Source organism: Anomaloglossus baeobatrachus, unplaced genomic scaffold (genome assembly GCF_048569485.1).
Source record: "Anomaloglossus baeobatrachus isolate aAnoBae1 unplaced genomic scaffold, aAnoBae1.hap1 Scaffold_187, whole genome shotgun sequence".
In the NCBI taxonomy this organism is placed as follows: Eukaryota; Metazoa; Chordata; class Amphibia; order Anura; family Aromobatidae; genus Anomaloglossus; species Anomaloglossus baeobatrachus.
This window is the reverse complement of record NW_027441957.1, coordinates 311,669-330,092: the sequence shown is the minus strand read 5'-3', so window position 1 is coordinate 330,092 and position 18,424 is coordinate 311,669. Positions and strand designations below refer to the sequence as shown.

Here is an 18,424-nt window from a genome sequence, read left to right as displayed (position 1 = left end):
CGCCTCCCGTTGCCTGGGAACCGTCCAGGCACAAGAGGGCTATGTGTCACCAGAAGGCGCACACACTTCCTCAAGGCCGGCAGACGTGCAATCCCAGGCACCTTCCAGTACCGACCAAGGTAGCGTCCTCCGAAACTACACTTGATCTTAGCCAAAAGGCCGAGAAGCTATAACCCGAATTGGTTACGGCCTTGAGTGGCACCCTGGCCTATACCGGACACATCTTAGGGAGAGGGAGACAAACCCACGCCTACAGAAGACATTTTGTCACCCAAGCCAACCCTTGAAAAGGCTGTTTTGCAGAGCAAAAACAAGAAGAATGGTGCTTTTTGCAGCCGCCGCCCACTGCAATGAATCTGAATAACTCCTCCTTTTGGACACAAGCACCTCCCCTCCCCCTTGCAGTCTTTCCAATTCATGATACAAAAAGACGGACGGACAGGACAGGACAGGACAGGCTGCCTGACTTTCCGTCACTGCCACCCTTTGCCATCCTTGCCCGTAGAAAGCCCTTTCATCATCCCCAAACCCTAATCTTTTCCCTTCCCTTCCCAGATGCGTCTCACTCCCTTTCATTAGGAAGTGAGCGCAGCCTTTTCTCCGTTCTGCACATGCGCGACGTTAAACACAAATGCGCAGGCGTGCGTTCCATTACCCTCACTGCATTCCACTCCCATACAGGAAGTGGGCGCAGCTATTACTACGGTCGCACATAAAAGAACCCACGGCCACCACTGCACATAGCTGACTCCACCACAGGACACCCACTTCTACACCAACGCAGGTAAGACAGGATCGGCACCTCTATGCTCCCGTTACAATCAGGCTCAGTCACCATGTGATAACGCTCTCAACTCTTTAGTTGCAGGCTCCCCTTGCTTCACCTCCACTGGCTGTGCTGCCATTTCCTCTCCCACCTGGAAGGTATACTTTATTCCACTATTTTCCTGTTTCTCTCTTCCCCCTTTTCCCATAACCTACTTTTATCTGCATTTGTGGGGTATCTATATGCTATTTACATCATAGTTTTATTCATTAATATGGAAGGGAAGAGTGCCCATGAGAGTGTTGAACTGCGGAGAGCAAGAGATTAAGCTGCTCCGATTTGCCACCATTGATAAGCTGTTCTCAGTAGATACACATGCTATCCAAACAGCAGCATCCACCATTGCTTCAGCCCACCCATTCAGTGACAGCTCACCAAGTCAGCCAGAGGAGTGGTGTAAGGAATTACACGTAGGCACTGACTCCACACCTTCACATCACAAGAAGGGGGTCTACAGGCTAGTGCAAGAATACGAGCAAGTCTTCAGCAAACATCCGCTAGACTTTTGAAGAATAAAAGGGGTCAAACACTACATCCCCACAAGTGCACACCCACCCATCAAAGAGAGATATAAGCCAAAACTACCTGCACATTACCAGTGTACCAAGGACATGTTGAGCAACATGAAGGAGGCTGGGGTTATCCGTGACAGTTGTAGCCTCTGGGCAGCTCCGTTGGTCCTGTTAAAGAAGAAGGACAGCACCACTCCCCTGTATTGAGGAATAGCTAGCTGCATTGAGAACTGCAAATTATTTTTCTACCCTTGATCTCACTAGTCGCTATTGGCAAGTGTCCGTTGCTGAGGCAGACCGGGAGAAGACCGCCTTTGCCACCCCGATGGGTCTCTGCGAGTTCAAAAGCATGCCCTTCGAGCTGTGCAATTTGCCAGGAACCTTCCAGAGGCTGATGGAATGCTGCTTGGGACACCGAAACTTTGAAACGGTACTGCTATACCTTTATGATGTTATTGTTTATTCTAAAGCAAACAAGATTTTAGGGTGTATAAAAAGGGAGATTAGATCCGGTGATCCCAACGTATTGTTACCCCTCTATAAATGACTTGTAAGGCCACATCTGGAATATGGGGTAAAGTCCTGAGCAGGTTGATAACCATTGGTTTGAGCATGGTAGGGTGTAGTGCGCATCTTCCTGCATCGGTAAAAGCTGCAGAAGTCCTTGAAGATTTCCGCTTCAAAGGCTGTGCCTTGATCTGTGAGGACTCTCTCTGAGTAGCCATGAGGTCTGCATAAGTGTGCTTGGAAGACCTTCGCTGCAGTATGGGCCATTAGATCTTTGACTTGTACTACAACCATAAATCTCGAGTAGTTGTCTACCATCGTAAGTGCATACGTGAGCTCGCCTCGATATTCTGCAACAAAACTCCCTTTTTCGATTTCAGTTTCAGCAAACACTCCTCTTCCTGTAGAAAATATTTATCATTACCTAAGACAGTCATTCTAATGCATGACAATATTAAGGCAATTTAGTTAAAACTTGTTTTAACTCACCTTTAAGGGGATTGATGTATTTCATGGTCAATCCAGGTTTGTCAGTGATGGCACTGACATAATGTATGGCGTCTTTTTCGGGCGTTATCCTTTGCCTTTTCATTGTGAAAATCCAGTTGCCTATATCAAAGCAAATTCTACTACTTGTAAAGTATGCAGAAAATGAAATGTAGAACATATAACATCAACTGCTTAGGAACGCATCATAGGTTAGTACTTAAAAGGATATTGTCATGTTCTAGTCATAATGCAAGCTGAACATTTTTCATGTTACCCTGTAATCGCCGGCCTGTTCTAATGCTCACAAGCCAAGATATAGGCTCAGCTGCTAAGGCTTCCCTCTGCCTTCTGAATGAAACTTGAATATGTCTGGGTCACTGTGTATATAGCAGGTGCTCAGAAAAAATAAGAGTCAATTCAATAGAAATAGCTCTGGCACACTATAGTGATCAATAACGTAAGAAAAGAACTCTTGGAATGCTGAAAATTCTTTATTTGTGCAAAAGGATAATTCATCCAACGTTTCGACCTTGTTTTTAGGTCTTTATCAAGGATAAAGTTATCTAAGATCATAAAGGGTTACAAAACCATATAAACACGTAATTAGTACATAGTACAACATAACAGTACAATATATTGCTACTTGAGAGTACAATGGGTCAAATGACCATGATGCACATACAAAAAATTTTTCCAAAGCCATAGTGAAAACATTTGTACTGAGGAAAGAAAATTTCCACATGACCTATCTGGAGAAACATTCTGGATCAAACAACCAAAAATAGTCAAGCAGGTAAATACACACCTATATGGATAACAGGATGATATGTGTTCAATTGTATAGCGTCATTGCCATTAAGGTACAAATGGAAAACTTGCAATCCTATATAGTGAAGGAAATGAACACATATCATATCAAAGAACACAGGAACATGGGTGTGAGAAAAACCTCAATGTTTATACTTTGTTCTTTATAATGGTGTGAACATGTATATGTCTCAGTACCTTATGCACTTGAGAATTCTAGTGAGTAGATCATGAAAGCCTATTTCAGAACTGGAATCGGTAAATAATTGTAGGTGGAATCTAAATGAAAAGATGGTACAAGTGTTATCATGACACGTGGGCTATAACACAATGGACCGTGTGACAAAGAAGAAAGGAGAGAAAGAAGAGGAAGAAAATGCAACTACCTGTAACATTACGTGATAGTCACTGGTAAGTATCACTTGACAATTCAAGTGAAAAAGGATTCCTTTATTAAAGGGTTCTCAGTCGCCTCAGGATCATGAAATACTAGGGTAAATGATATGAGAATGGGTAAGAAGCACCACTAAAGGAAATATGAGATGCAGGACATATATCTATAAACCCCTGAACTACATGATAGAAATAAAAAGAAGAAAAAAGAAAAAAAAGAAGAAAGAAGAAGAACACATAGAATGCGGAAAGAGAATGGGTACAACTACCTGAGTTACTGCAGGGAGGCCCCTGGTTGGTATTGTGAGGGTTAGTGGAATTCCTTCACTGAAGGGTTCTCAGTTGCCTCAGGTTCGTGAAAAATGCTATAGACAAATAATGCCCGGAGAAAAGGGGTTCATATACAGCGAATAATGGTAATACAAGGTACATGTGTCACATGTAATAGTATATATATATATATTGTACTAAGCTCTACACCAGAAATAGAAAGTAGTCCCTCTGCCTTCTGTCTAGGTGCCCTGAGTTATGTCCTGTAAACTGTCACAGGGACCCAGACACACATGTGTAGTAGGGGAATATCCCTGCTGAGATGCCAGTGCTAGAGCACTCGTTTGCTGTGGAGTTGAACGCTATGTGAGCAGTTCTTACCTTCAATGAGCAGAAGTCTCTTTTTTCAGATTTCAATATCTCTGTGGGTATCTGGCAGAAATATGGAATACTCTTTACTGCTAAGACCCTGTACACCACTCCCACTAAAGGGGGCTTTACACGCTGCAACATCGCTAATGCGGAGTCGTTGGGGTCACGGAATTTGTGACGCACATCCGGCCGCATTAGCGATGTTGCTGCGTGTGACACCGATGAGCGATTTTGCATCGCTGCAAAAACGTGCAAAATCGCTCATCGGTGACATGGGTCTCCATTCTCGATTATCGTTACTGCAGCAGTAACGATGTAGTTCGTCGCTCCTGCGGCAGCACACATCGCTCCGTGTGACACCGCAGAAACGAGGAACCTCTCCTTACCTGCCTCCCAGCCGCTATGAGGAAGGAAGGAGGTGGGCGGGATGTTCCGGCCACTCATCTCCGCCCCTCCGCTGCTATTGGGCGGTCGCTCAGTGACGTCGCTGTGACGCCGCACGGACCGCCCCCTTAGAAAGGAGGCGGTTCGCCGGTCACAGCGACGTCGCCGGGCAGGTAAGTATGTGTGACGGGTCTGGTCGGTGTTGTGCAGCATGGGCAGCGATTTGCCCGTGTCGCGCAACAGATGGGGGCGGGTATCCACACTAGCGATATCGGGACCGATATCGCAGTGTGTAAAGTAGCCTTTAATAAACTGTGTAAAGGATTTTAAGTAAAAATCCACAATAAACCAGCGCTAGATGGGTTTTTATAATTTTATTAATAGACCACAAATAAAAAATTTTTTGCTATCCTTGTTTCAAGACAGAGTATTTGATAATATACAATACACTGATTATTACTAAAACCAAGGACCACATAAAACAAGGACCACATAAAATAAAAAATGAAAGTAATGAGAATAAAATTATTTTGTATAACCAATTAACTTCGAGGTGATACAATATTCACATTGATTTAGTTTTACCAGTCTAATGTAATGCCCCGGCCGGTGGCATATATTTTGTTTGGTTAATAATTTAGACTTATACAATGAAAGATGTACTATACCACCCCTGGCTAACTTACAAGTTTTAAGTTGTACAATATAAGTTTGCGACGTTATATTCATATATAGGAAGGCAAACAATATTGGCAATTTAGTGGCACCCACCATACGTAATCTTACAGCACCTAATAAGGGAGGATTATTTGGCCTGAAAGGTTTTTTTCCATGCAAAAGCTGTATAGTATGTAAGAATACAAAAAATATTTCACGGAAATCCTTCTTACAGGGGCAGTCAGAAGTCATGATTAGAGAATTTATTACATGTCAATCAAAGGGAGTAGTATATTGCATTCAATGTCCCTGTCAGAAAAAATACATTGGGAGAACTATTAGACCCCTACGGAAAAGGGTGGGTGAGCACATTAGAAGTGTTAAAAATAAATGTACTAAGCACCCCCTATCCAGACATTATGTGTTAAAACATGGAGGGTCCTTTAAAGGATCCCAAGTATGGGGCGTACAAAAAATAACTAAGGATTGGAGAGGTGGCGATTTCATTAAAAAAATGTCACGAGCAGAAAGCCAATGGATTTTTGAATTGAACACCTTGAAACCATATGGACTCAATAATGATATAGAACTGTTTGCTTTTAATTAATTTATATTTTTATAGGTAGAGGAGTAATAGGTACTGATAATAATACGGAGAGAAGGAAAAAAAAAAAAAAAAAAAAAAAAGCGATTGTCATGGAGATATATGTGTATATATGCATAATATATATTAAAATTGGTATCATATCATAGTATCATAGTATCATAGTTTTTAAGGTTGAAGGGAGACTCTAAGTCCATCTAGTTCAACCCGTAGCCTAACATGTTGATCCAGAGGAAGGCAAAAAAAACCCAATGTGGCAAACAAGTTCCAATGGGGAAAAATTTCCTTCCTGACTCCACATCCGGCAATCAGACTAGTTCCCTGGATCAATACCCTGTCATAAAATCTAATATACATAACTGGTAATATTAAATTTTTCAAGAAAGGCGTCCAGGCTCTGCTTAAATGTTAGTAGTGAATCACTCATTACAACATCATGCGGCAGAGAGTTCCATAGTCTCACTGCTCGTACAGTAAAGAATCCTCGTCTGTGATTATGATTAAACCTTCTTTCCTCAAGACGTAGCGGATGCCCCCGTGTTCCAGTCGCAGGCCTAGGTGTAAAAAGATCTTTGGAAAGGTCTCTGTATTGTCCCCTCATATATTTATACATTGTGATTAGATCCCCCCTAAGCCTTCGTTTTTCCAAACTAAATAACCCCAAGTTTAATAACCTGTCTTGGTATTGCAGCCCACCCATTCCTCTAATAATCTTGGTCGCTCTTCTCTGCACCCTCTCCAGTTCAGCTATATCCTTCTTATATATCGGTGACCAGAATTGTACACAGTATTCTAAGTGCGGTCGCACTAGTGACTTGTACAGAGGTAGAACTATATTTTTTTCATGAACACTTATACCTCTTTTAATACATCCCATTATTTTATTAGCCCTGGCAGCAGCTGCCTGACACTGTCCACTAAAGTGAAGTTTACCATCCACCCATACACCCAAGTCTTTTTCTGTGTCTGTTTTACCCAGTGCTCTACAATTAAGTACATAATTATAAATTTTATTTCCTCTACCCAAGTGCATGACCTTACATTTATCTACATTAAACTTCAATTGCCACTTCTCAGCCCAATCCTCCAATTTACATAAATCTCCCTGTAATATAAAATTATCCTCCTCTGTATTGATTACCCTGCAGAGTTTAGTATCATCTGCAAATATTGAAATTCTACTCCGCATGCCCCCAACAAGGTCATTTATAAATATGTTGAAAAGAAGCGGGCCCAATACTGGTGCTTCACTTGCCCAAGGTTGATGTAGATATAAGGGGCTTTTCATATTATAGCAAATTTATATTACACCTTTATGATGTCCTTTTGTTAAATTTATTGTTGAAAAAAAGCATATGCATATATACACATTGTCTTCCCAGTATATGATGATACAAGCAAGGCTATATATAGGTCTTTTTAGAAAAACCTTTAGAAAAACCTTTGCACATAATTATATTATATGGCTATTATGAACGGTCTTTCACAAATTGATATATGTAGTGGTCATTGAATGTTGGTTGAATTTAAACATTGTTTAATTTTATGCAAATTATAACCAATTAAATATATGCATAAATAGTGCTCTAGGCAACAGCTGAGTTATCCTTGAGGAAGGGGGCCGTTACACGCCCCCGAAACGCGTGTCGGATCAGGACTCTGTTTTTGCCTACCTCACCTGTGCGGTGATAACCTGCCAAGTAATCTCTCCCTCGTGTGGAATCAACCGGCTTCCACTGGACACGGTACGGATTGCCTGCTGGAGAGGTTGAGAGGTTACCGCTGACATTTCCTTTGTCTGCAACCAGGATACATTGGTACCTCCAGCGGTTCTACATTGCTCGTTTGGAAGCAGATCGGAGCCTTGTGTGGTGCTAACCTGCCAAGCAACTTCCTCCTGTGTGGAATCAGTCAGCTGACACTGGATACGGTCTGGACTGCCCGCTGGAGAGGCTGAGTAGTTACCGCTGATCTTATTGTTGTCCGCAGCCAACATCTTGGTGCTTTCAGTGGCTTCGTACTGCTTGATTTCGAAAGTACATTTGGGAGAATACGGGACCGGCTGGTTTGTGGCCTTGTGAAGTGTTATAAAGGCTCTGTAAAGAGGGATGTCGGTAACCATACATCTCCCCCAGAGCCAGCACTAGTCGCGGCCACTGGCCTCAAAACGTCCGCTCTGGAAGTCTAACAGGTCAATCCTGTACATAGCGGTTCCAGCCTAATCAACGGAGAAATCCGGGGTGTTTTTTGCGGTCAAGTTGTTGTGAGGTTTATTCCCCCAGGCCCTGGGGGCGAATATAACGTCGCAAACTTATATTGTACAACTTAAAACTTGTAAGTTAGCCAGGGGTGGTATAGTACATCTTTCATTGTATAAGTCTAAATTATTAACCAAACAAAATATATGCCACCGGCCGGGGCATTACATTAGACTGGTAAAACTAAATCAATGTGAATATTGTATCACCTCGAAGTTAATTGGTTATACAAAAGAATTTTATTCTCATTACTTTCATTTTTTATTTTATGTGGTCCTTGTTTTATGTGGTCCTTGGTTTTAGTAATAATCAGTGTATTGTATATTATCAAATACTCTGTCTTGAAACAAGGATAGCAAAAAATTTTTTATTTGTGGTCTATTAATAAAATTATAAAAACCCATCTTGCGCTGGTTTATTGTGGATTTTTACTTAAAATCCTTTACACAGTTTATTAAAGGCTACTTTACACACTGCGATATCGGTCCCGATATCGCTAGTGTGGATACCCGCCCCCATCTGTTGCGCGACACGGGCAAATCGCTGCCCATGCTGCACAACACCGACCAGACCCGTCACACATACTTACCTGCCCGGCGACGTCGCTGTGACCGGCGAACCGCCTCCTTTCTAAGGGGGCGGTCCGTGCGGCGTCACAGCGACGTCACTGAGCGACCGCCCAATAGCAGCGGAGGGGCGGAGATGAGTGGCCGGAACATCCCGCCCACCTCCTTCCTTCCTCATAGCGGCTGGGAGGCAGGTAAGGAGAGGTTCCTCGTTTCTGCGGTGTCACACGGAGCGATGTGTGCTGCCGCAGGAGCGACGAACTACATCATTACTGCTGCAGTAACGATAATCGAGAATGGAGACCCATGTCACCGATGAGCGATTTTGCACGTTTTTGCAGCGATGCAAAATCGCTCATCGGTGTCACACGCAGCAACATCGCTAATGCGGCCGGATGTGCGTCACAAATTCCGTGACCCCAACGACTCCGCATTAGCGATGTCGCAGCGTGTAAAGCCCCCTTTAGTGGGAGTGGTGTACAGGGTCCTAGCAGTAAAGAGTATTCCATATTTCTGCCAGATACCCACAGAGATATTGAAATCTGAAAAAAGAGACTTCTGCTCATTGAAGGTAAGAACTGCTCACATAGCGTTCAACTCCACAGCAAACGAGTGCTCTAGCACTGGCATCTCAGCAGGGATATTCCCCTACTACACATGTGTGTCTGGGTCCCTGTGACAGTTTACAGGACATAACTCAGGGCACCTAGACAGAAGGCAGAGGGACTACTTTCTATTTCTGGTGTAGAGCTTAGTACAATATATATATATATACTATTACATGTGACACATGTACCTTGTATTACCATTATTCGCTGTATATGAACCCCTTTTCTCCGGGCATTATTTGTCTATAGCATTTTTCACGAACCTGAGGCAACTGAGAACCCTTCAGTGAAGGAATTCCACTAACCCTCACAATACCAACCAGGGGCCTCCCTGCAGTAACTCAGGTAGTTGTACCCATTCTCTTTCCGCATTCTATGTGTTCTTCTTCTTTCTTCTTTTTTTTCTTTTTTCTTCTTTTTATTTCTATCATGTAGTTCAGGGGTTTATAGATATATGTCCTGCATCTCATTTTTCCTTTAGTGGTGCTTCTTACCCATTCTCATATCATTTACCCTAGTATTTCATGATCCTGAGGCGACTGAGAACCCTTTAATAAAGGAATCCTTTTTCACTTGAATTGTCAAGTGATACTTACCAGTGACTATCACGTAATGTTACAGGTAGTTGCATTTTCTTCCTCTTCTTTCTCTCCTTTCTTCTTTGTCACACGGTCCATTGTGTTATAGCCCACGTGTCATGATAACACTTGTACCATCTTTTCATTTAGATTCCACCTACAATTATTTACCGATTCCAGTTCTGAAATAGGCTTTCATGATCTACTCACTAGAATTCTCAAGTGCATAAGGTACTGAGACATATACATGTTCACACCATTATAAAGAACAAAGTATAAACATTGAGGTTTTTCTCACACCCATGTTCCTGTGTTCTTTGATATGATATGTGTTCATTTCCTTCACTATATAGGATTGCAAGTTTTCCATTTGTACCTTAATGGCAATGACGCTATACAATTGAACACATATCATCCTGTTATCCATATAGGTGTGTATTTACCTGCTTGACTATTTTTGGTTGTTTGATCCAGAATGTTTCTCCAGATAGGTCATGTGGAAATTTTCTTTCCTCAGTACAAATGTTTTCACTATGGCTTTGGAAAAATTTTTTGTATGTGCATCATGGTCATTTGACCCATTGTACTCTCAAGTAGCAATATATTGTACTGTTATGTTGTACTATGTACTAATTACGTGTTTATATGGTTTTGTAACCCTTTATGATCTTAGATAACTTTATCCTTGATAAAGACCTAAAAACAAGGTCGAAACGTTGGATGAATTATCCTTTTGCACAAATAAAGAATTTTCAGCATTCCAAGAGTTCTTTTCTTACGTTATTGATCACTATAGTGTGCCAGAGCTATTTCTATTGAATTGACTTCTATTTTTTCTGAGCACCTGCTATATACACAGTGACCCAGACATATTCAAGTTTCATTCAGAAGGCAGAGGGAAGCCTTAGCAGCTGAGCCTATATCTTGGCTTGTGAGCATTAGAACAGGCCGGCGATTACAGGGTAACATGAAAAATGTCCAGCTTGCATTATGACTAGAACATGACAATATCCTTTTAAGTACTAACCTATGATGCGTTCCTAAGCAGTTGATGTTATATGTTCTACATTTCATTTTCTGCATACTTTACAAGTAGTAGAATTTGCTTTGATATAGGCAACTGGATTTTCACAATGAAAAGGCAAAGGATAACGCCCGAAAAAGACGCCATACATTATGTCAGTGCCATCACTGACAAACCTGGATTGACCATGAAATACATCAATCCCCTTAAAGGTGAGTTAAAACAAGTTTTAACTAAATTGCCTTAATATTGTCATGCATTAGAATGACTGTCTTAGGTAATGATAAATATTTTCTACAGGAAGAGGAGTGTTTGCTGAAACTGAAATCGAAAAAGGGAGTTTTGTTGCAGAATATCGAGGCGAGCTCACGTATGCACTTACGATGGTAGACAACTACTCGAGATTTATGGTTGTGGTACAAGTCAAAGATCTAATGGCCCATACTGCAGCGAAGGTCTTCCAAGCACACTTATGCAGACCTCATGGCTACTCAGAGAGAGTCCTCACAGATCAAGGCACAGCCTTTGAAGCGGAAATCTTCAAGGACTTCTGCAGCTTTTACCGATGCAGGAAGATGCGCACTACACCCTACCATGCTCAAACCAATGGTTATCAACCTGCTCAGGACTTTACCCCATATTCCAGATGTGGCCTTACAAGTGATTTATAGAGGGGTAACAATACGTTGGGATCACCGGATCTAATCTCCCTTTTTATACACCCTAAAATCTTGTTTGCTTTAGAATAAACAATAACATCATAAAGGTATAGCAGTACCGTTTCAAAGTTTCGGTGTCCCAAGCAGCATTCCATCAGCCTCTGGAAGGTTCCTGGCAAATTGCACAGCTCGAAGGGCATGCTTTTGAACTCGCAGAGACCCATCGGGGTGGCAAAGGCGGTCTTCTCCCGGTCTGCCTCAGCAACGGACACTTGCCAATAGCGACTAGTGAGATCAAGGGTAGAAAAATAATTTGCAGTTCTCAATGCAGCTAGCTATTCCTCAATACAGGGGAGTGGTGCTGTCCTTCTTCTTTAACAGGACCAACGGAGCTGCCCAGAGGCTACAACTGTCACGGATAACCCCAGCCTCCTTCATGTTGCTCAACATGTCCTTGGTACACTGGTAATGTGCAGGTAGTTTTGGCTTATATCTCTCTTTGATGGGTGGGTGTGCACTTGTGGGGATGTAGTGTTTGACCCCTTTTATTCTTCAAAAGTCTAGCGGATGTTTGCTGAAGACTTGCTCGTATTCTTGCACTAGCCTGTAGACCCCCTTCTTGTGATGTGAAGGTGTGGAGTCAGTGCCTACGTGTAATTCCTTACACCACTCCTCTGGCTGACTTGGTGAGCTGTCACTGAATGGGTGGGCTGAAGCAATGGTGGATGCTGCTGTTTGGATAGCATGTGTATCTACTGAGAACAGCTTATCAATGGTGGCAAATCGGAGCAGCTTAATCTCTTGCTCTCCGCAGTTCAACACTCTCATGGGCACTCTTCCCTTCCTTATTAATGAATAAAACTATGATGTAAATAGCATATAGATACCCCACAAATGCAGATAAAAGTAGGTTATGGGAAAAGGGGGAAGAGAGAAACAGGAAAATAGTGGAATAAAGTATACCTTCCAGGTGGGAGAGGAAATGGCAGCACAGCCAGTGGAGGTGATGCAAGGGGAGCCTGCAACTAAAGAGTTGAGAGCGTTATCACATGGTGACTGAGCCTGATTGTAACGGGAGCATAGAGGTGCCGATCCTGTCTTACCTGCGTTGGTGTAGAAGTGGGTGTCCTGTGGTGGAGTCAGCTATGTGCAGTGGTGGCCGTGGGTTCTTTTATGTGCGACCGTAGTAATAGCTGCGCCCACTTCCTGTATGGGAGTGGAATGCAGTGAGGGTAATGGAACGCACGCCTGCGCATTTGTGTTTAACGTCGCGCATGTGCAGAACGGAGAAAAGGCTGCGCTCACTTCCTAATGAAAGGGAGTGAGACGCATCTGGGAAGGGAAGGGAAAAGATTAGGGTTTGGGGATGATGAAAGGGCTTTCTACGGGCAAGGATGGCAAAGGGTGGCAGTGACGGAAAGTCAGGCAGCCTGTCCTGTCCTGTCCTGTCCGTCCGTCTTTTTGTATCATGAATTGGAAAGACTGCAAGGGGGAGGGGAGGTGCTTGTGTCCAAAAGGAGGAGTTATTCAGATTCATTGCAGTGGGCGGCGGCTGCAAAAAGCACCATTCTTCTTGTTTTTGCTCTGCAAAACAGCCTTTTCAAGGGTTGGCTTGGGTGACAAAATGTCTTCTGTAGGCGTGGGTTTGTCTCCCTCTCCCTAAGATGTGTCCGGTATAGGCCAGGGTGCCACTCAAGGCCGTAACCAATTCGGGTTATAGCTTCTCGGCCTTTTGGCTAAGATCAAGTGTAGTTTCGGAGGACGCTACCTTGGTCGGTACTGGAAGGTGCCTGGGATTGCACGTCTGCCGGCCTTGAGGAAGTGTGTGCGCCTTCTGGTGACACATAGCCCTCTTGTGCCTGGACGGTTCCCAGGCAACGGGAGGCGATCACCTTTGTTATTTTGAAGTCCTACTGATAAACAGAAAAAAAAAAAAATTAAATCTGTTCTTATCAGTTTAATATCTGATACGTCCCCTCTCTGGGGACCATATATTAAATGGATTTTTAGAACAAGGAGATGGAAAAAATCTTGCTCTGTCCACTGCACGCATTGACCTGGTATTGCAGTACCTCCAGGACCGGTGCACCCCTTCTTAACCCAGTTTCCAAAAGCAGAACTCAATTCACCTGATTCAAATGAGCCCCATTAGTGAATTGAAAGAAAGCAAAAACTTTATATGCACCTCAATTTGGCCAATTCACTTTTCACACTTTCACCCTTTTTTTTATCTTTCACACCTTTTACTTGCTTTATTGATGCAAAAAGCTGTGCCAAATAGCAAACTCATCTCCACTCAACTTGACCAACTCTGCTATGTCCCGTGCAGTATCTTATTCTCAGTCTTATCTAGATCATTTGCAATTGAATAGAATAGATCCCTTTTAACTGCTTATGACTGTGTAAAATATGTAGTTTTACTGGGCTGGGATGAGAGAATCCATTGAAGCATGCTGTAGGGATTGTGGTTCCTGTGTGCTAAGAAGAGAGGCTGGCACCAGCCAGAAAGCCCCATTGCAGCCAATAATCACTTAATAACTTTTTCAACTTGTCATCATATGGGAGGCCTTCCATTCCTTGTAGTAGTCTAGTTGCCCACCTTTTAACTGACTCTAACTTCTGAATGTCCTTATTAAAATGTGGAGCCCAAAACTGGTTCCCATATTCCAGATGTAGCCTTACAAGTGATTTATAGAGGTGTAACAATACGTTGGGATCACGGGATCTAATCTCCCTTTTTATACACCCTAAAATCTTGTCCCAAGCAGCATTCCATCAGCCTCTGGAAGGTTCCTGGCGCATTGCACAGCTCGAAGGGCATGCTTTTGAACTCGCAGAGACCCATAGGGGTGGCGAAGGCGGTCTTCTCCCGGTCTGCCTCAGCAACGGACACTTGCCAATAGTGACTAGTGAGATCAAGGGTAGAAAAATAATTTGCAGTTCTCAATGCAGCTAGCGATTCCTCTATACGGGGAGTGGTGCCGTCCTTCTTTTTTAACAGGATCAACAGAGCTGCCCAAAGGCTACAACTGTCACGGATAACCCCAGCCGCCTTCATGTTGCTCAACATGTCCTTGGTACACTGGCAATGTGAAGGTGGTATTGGCTTATAGCTCTCTTTGATGGGTGGGTGTGCACCTGTGGGGATGTGGTGTTGGACCCCTTTTATTCCCCCAAAATCTAGCGGGCTTCCCACCGGTAACCCGCTCCCCAGCTTGGATGGATGCTGAGGGAGCCCCTTTTGCCCGCAGGCTCTGGCCCTGGGAACTGTAGCCTTGGCGGTGACTGTGCTTCCCTCTACGGTGTGAGCTGTTGCCTTCAATCGGGTCTTGACTGCTGGGAAACCCTGGAGGTTCCTGTCGCTAACGGATTTGACCGGTTTTACGGCGACTCCTAGCCTGGTCGGGGTCCGTAGGCCCTGCCGGATGGTGCTGGCTTCTCTTCACTCCCCGATCTGGTACCGGCGGGCCACCGCCCATCCCCGGTCCGTACGGTTCACTCCAATCAGCCTCTCCTGCAGAAGGTCACCACCATCTGCCAACCTTGCTGAGTGCCCGGGCCACACACCCGGACACGGTCAGTCTCCTTTCCTCTTCACTTCTCTAACTCCAAAACTGATCTCTAATCTGACTCCTTTTCCCGCCTCCAGGACTGTGAACTCCTCGGTGGGTGGGATCAACCGCCTGGCCCACCCCCTGGTGTGGACATCAGCCCCTGGAGGAAGGCAACTAGGATTTGTGTTTAGCTTCGGTGTGCCTAGCCGGAGTGTAGAGTGTGTTGGTGTAGTACCTGTGACGACCTGGCTTGTCCAGGGCGCCACATTCCCCTATAGTAAAATGCAGACCGTCCGCGGGCTGCCCGTCCATCAGCGGTTTTATTTTCACAACTGAAAAAGAATAAAACGGTAAAACATGTAAAAGCATCATAAACATTTTACAACGGTACAGCTTCCGCTCTTCTCCCACCCAAACAACCTGGCCCTGATGCTGCCCCTAAGAAGCGGGCAGCACCCCTTGACCCCAGTCCAGCACCAAGTTGCCCGAGCGGGTTCTGTCTCTTTCAGGGGGCCCACGTCCAAGGGGACCCCTGAACCCCCGGAGGATCGCCACCGGTTACGGTAGTGGCGGGCCTAGGCCATCCCTTTCCTCCAGGCCCATCCTCCCAAATCAGCCTCTCCGGAGGCGGTAACGGTGTCAAGCCAACAAACATTTTTATTTACATTGCACTAAGTTTGTGGTTGCCCTGCAAGTTCTCGGGCTTGTCCGTAAGCAGTTCCTTACGCAATGGTTGCACAGTCCCTACGGGGACAACAGTTGCCGGCAACGGCCGGTTTAATCACGGTTCAATCAGGTAAACTTCTTTGGTTGATCATCTTTACTTATCATTTAAAACTTTCAAACTGGTACACTCAACACATAAAGCCCCCCCTTTTAAAGAGTAGTTTCCCTGTACCTAAGTGGGGGTCTACCTAGGTTGGGGCGAGTGGACCTTCGGGGTCCGGTGTCAGTGGTGACAGGCAGTGGGGCAGAGGGAACAGTCAGTTCCTCCTCCCTGCTATCATGTGGGGCAGGCGGAGGCGTAGGGGAGCTGGGTACAGGTACATCCCTGGGCACTGGCTCGCGGTTAACCGTTTCCATCATTTCTTCATCCACGGGTTGTGGGAACAGTATCACTGGAAGGATCACCGCACCGTTCTGTGTAGGCCAGTCTGCTGGAAAATCACCCATCATGGTGTGGATTACCTCTTTTTCCTTCTCCACTGGACTGGGAACTGGAGCCTCATCCGCTACTCTCAATGCTGGTGGGCACTTCTTCAGGTGGTCTCGGGAAACCGTGGCCAAAGTCCCCCCCTGGTCACGGCTGATCTGGTAGGCCTTCCCATTCTCCCATCCTGTGGGCTGGACTACATACGGGGTTTTTTCCCATTGATCATCCAGCTTGTGGGCCCTTCTTTTCCGCTTCAGCACTACATCCCCAGGTTGGAAGGAACCGGCAGGCGCCTTCTTGTTGAAGCACTGCTCCTGTTGTCCCCGACTCTGGCACAAGTTCTTTTCAACATACTCCTGGACCTGTCGGTACTGTGTCCTCCGCCGAGTGTCCCATTCAGCTGTCGACAGGAGTGCTTCTGAAGCTTCCAAGCCCATTTCCAGATCCACTGGTAGCCGGCCGGGACGAGCTCTCATCAGGTATGCTGGAGTGAATTTCGTAGAGCTGGAAGGGATGTTGTTGTACATATCGACCAGGTCAGGTAGCTTCTCCAGCCACAGGTTCCGCTCTTCCAGTGGTAACGTCTTGAGGAGGCCCAGGACCAAGTGGTTCATCTTTTCACAAATGCCATTGGTTTGGGCGTGGTAAGGCGTGGTCCGGATTTTCTTGCAGCCGTACAACTGGCAGAATTCCTGGAATACCTCTGCTTCAAAGGCCGGACCCTGGTCGGTAAGCACCCTCTCCGGGTACCAATGCGGTCAACAGAAATAAGCCTGGAAAGCCTTAGCAGCGGTGCGGCCGGTTAAGTCCTTAACTGGGACAACCACCAGGAACCTCGAGTAGTGGTCTACGATGGTCAGAGCGTAGGTGTACCCACTTCGGCTGGGGGTGAGCTTTACATGGTCAAGGGCAACCAGCTCCAGCGGTTGGTGTGTAATGATCGGGTGTAGGGGTGCCTTCTGGCTGGCCTCGTCCTTCCTTCTCAATGCGCAAGGGCCACATTCTCGGCACCAGGCCTCCACAGATTCCCGCATTCCACTCCAATAGAACCGCTCTCTTAACAACATCTCTAGCTTCTTCCACCCGAAGTGCACTGCACCATCATGGTATGCTTGCAGGACGGTGGGCACGTTAGCCTGGGGAATCACCAGCTGGCGGATCTTCTCGTGAGTCTTTGGATTAATCAGCTCGCGATACAACTTCCCCTGGTGTAGGTATAGCCGGGTCCGTTCTTGCCACAGACGTTGGGCTTCGGCAGGGGCAGCAGGGTCTATCCCAGCAGAACCCTGTTCCACTAGAGTCTTGACCAGGCGGACAGCAGGTGCCTGGTCCTGAGCTTCCTGCCAGTCCTGTCGGGGCAGCGGATCCAGGTTCACCCGTTGTTGGTAGACGTGCACCTTCTCAGTGAATGGCCGGTGAAATGCAGGCAACTCGATCTCTTCGAGGTCATCATCCTCTGGCCCCTCTTCCGACAGGTGGGGCATCCGGGAGAGTGCATTGGCATTGACGTTGGTACGGCCGGCCCGGTACTTGATGGTGAAATCGTAGTTGGCTAACCTGGTCACCCATCGCTGCTCCAACGCGCCCAGCTTGGCCGTATCTAGATGGGTCAGCAGGTTATTGTCTGTGTACGCGGTGAACTTGGCTGCTGCCAGGTAATGGCGGAACCGCTCGGTGATAGCCCACACCAGTGCCAAGAGCTCAAGCTTGAAGGAGATGTAGTTCTCAGGGTTCCTCTCAGTCGGTCGGAGTTTTCGGCTAGCATAAGCTATTACCTTTTCCCTTCTGTCTTGGACCTGGGATAGAACAGCCCCCAAGCCCACATTGCTGGCGTCGGTGTAGAGGATGAATGGGCGGCTGTAGTCAGGGTACGCTAGGATTTCCTCTCCGGTCAGGGCTGTTCTCAGCTGGCGGAAGGATTCCTCATGCTTTTCTTCCCACACCAATGGGGCTACTAGGGATCTACCACCCTTGGTCTGTCCTACGAGGAGGTCTTGCATGGGGACAGCCATCTTTGTGTACCCCTTAATGAAGCGACGGTAATATCCCACCAGGCCCAGAAACTGCCTCACTTCCCTCACTGTGGTCGGTCTCGGCCAGTCTTGGATGGCGGTGATCTTCTCGGGGTTGGGGGCGACACCTTCCGCACCAACCACATGTCCTAGGTACTGCACTCTGGGTTTCAGCAGATGACACTTTGAGG

General features: G+C 45.7%; 1 pseudogene; it reads left to right on the top strand.

Moving 5' to 3' along the window:
* Positions 1-13,401: 13,401 nt before the first annotated feature.
* On the top strand, positions 13,402-13,608 carry LOC142260793 (U2 spliceosomal RNA; annotated as a pseudogene).
* The last annotated feature ends 4,816 nt before the right edge of the window (positions 13,609-18,424 follow it).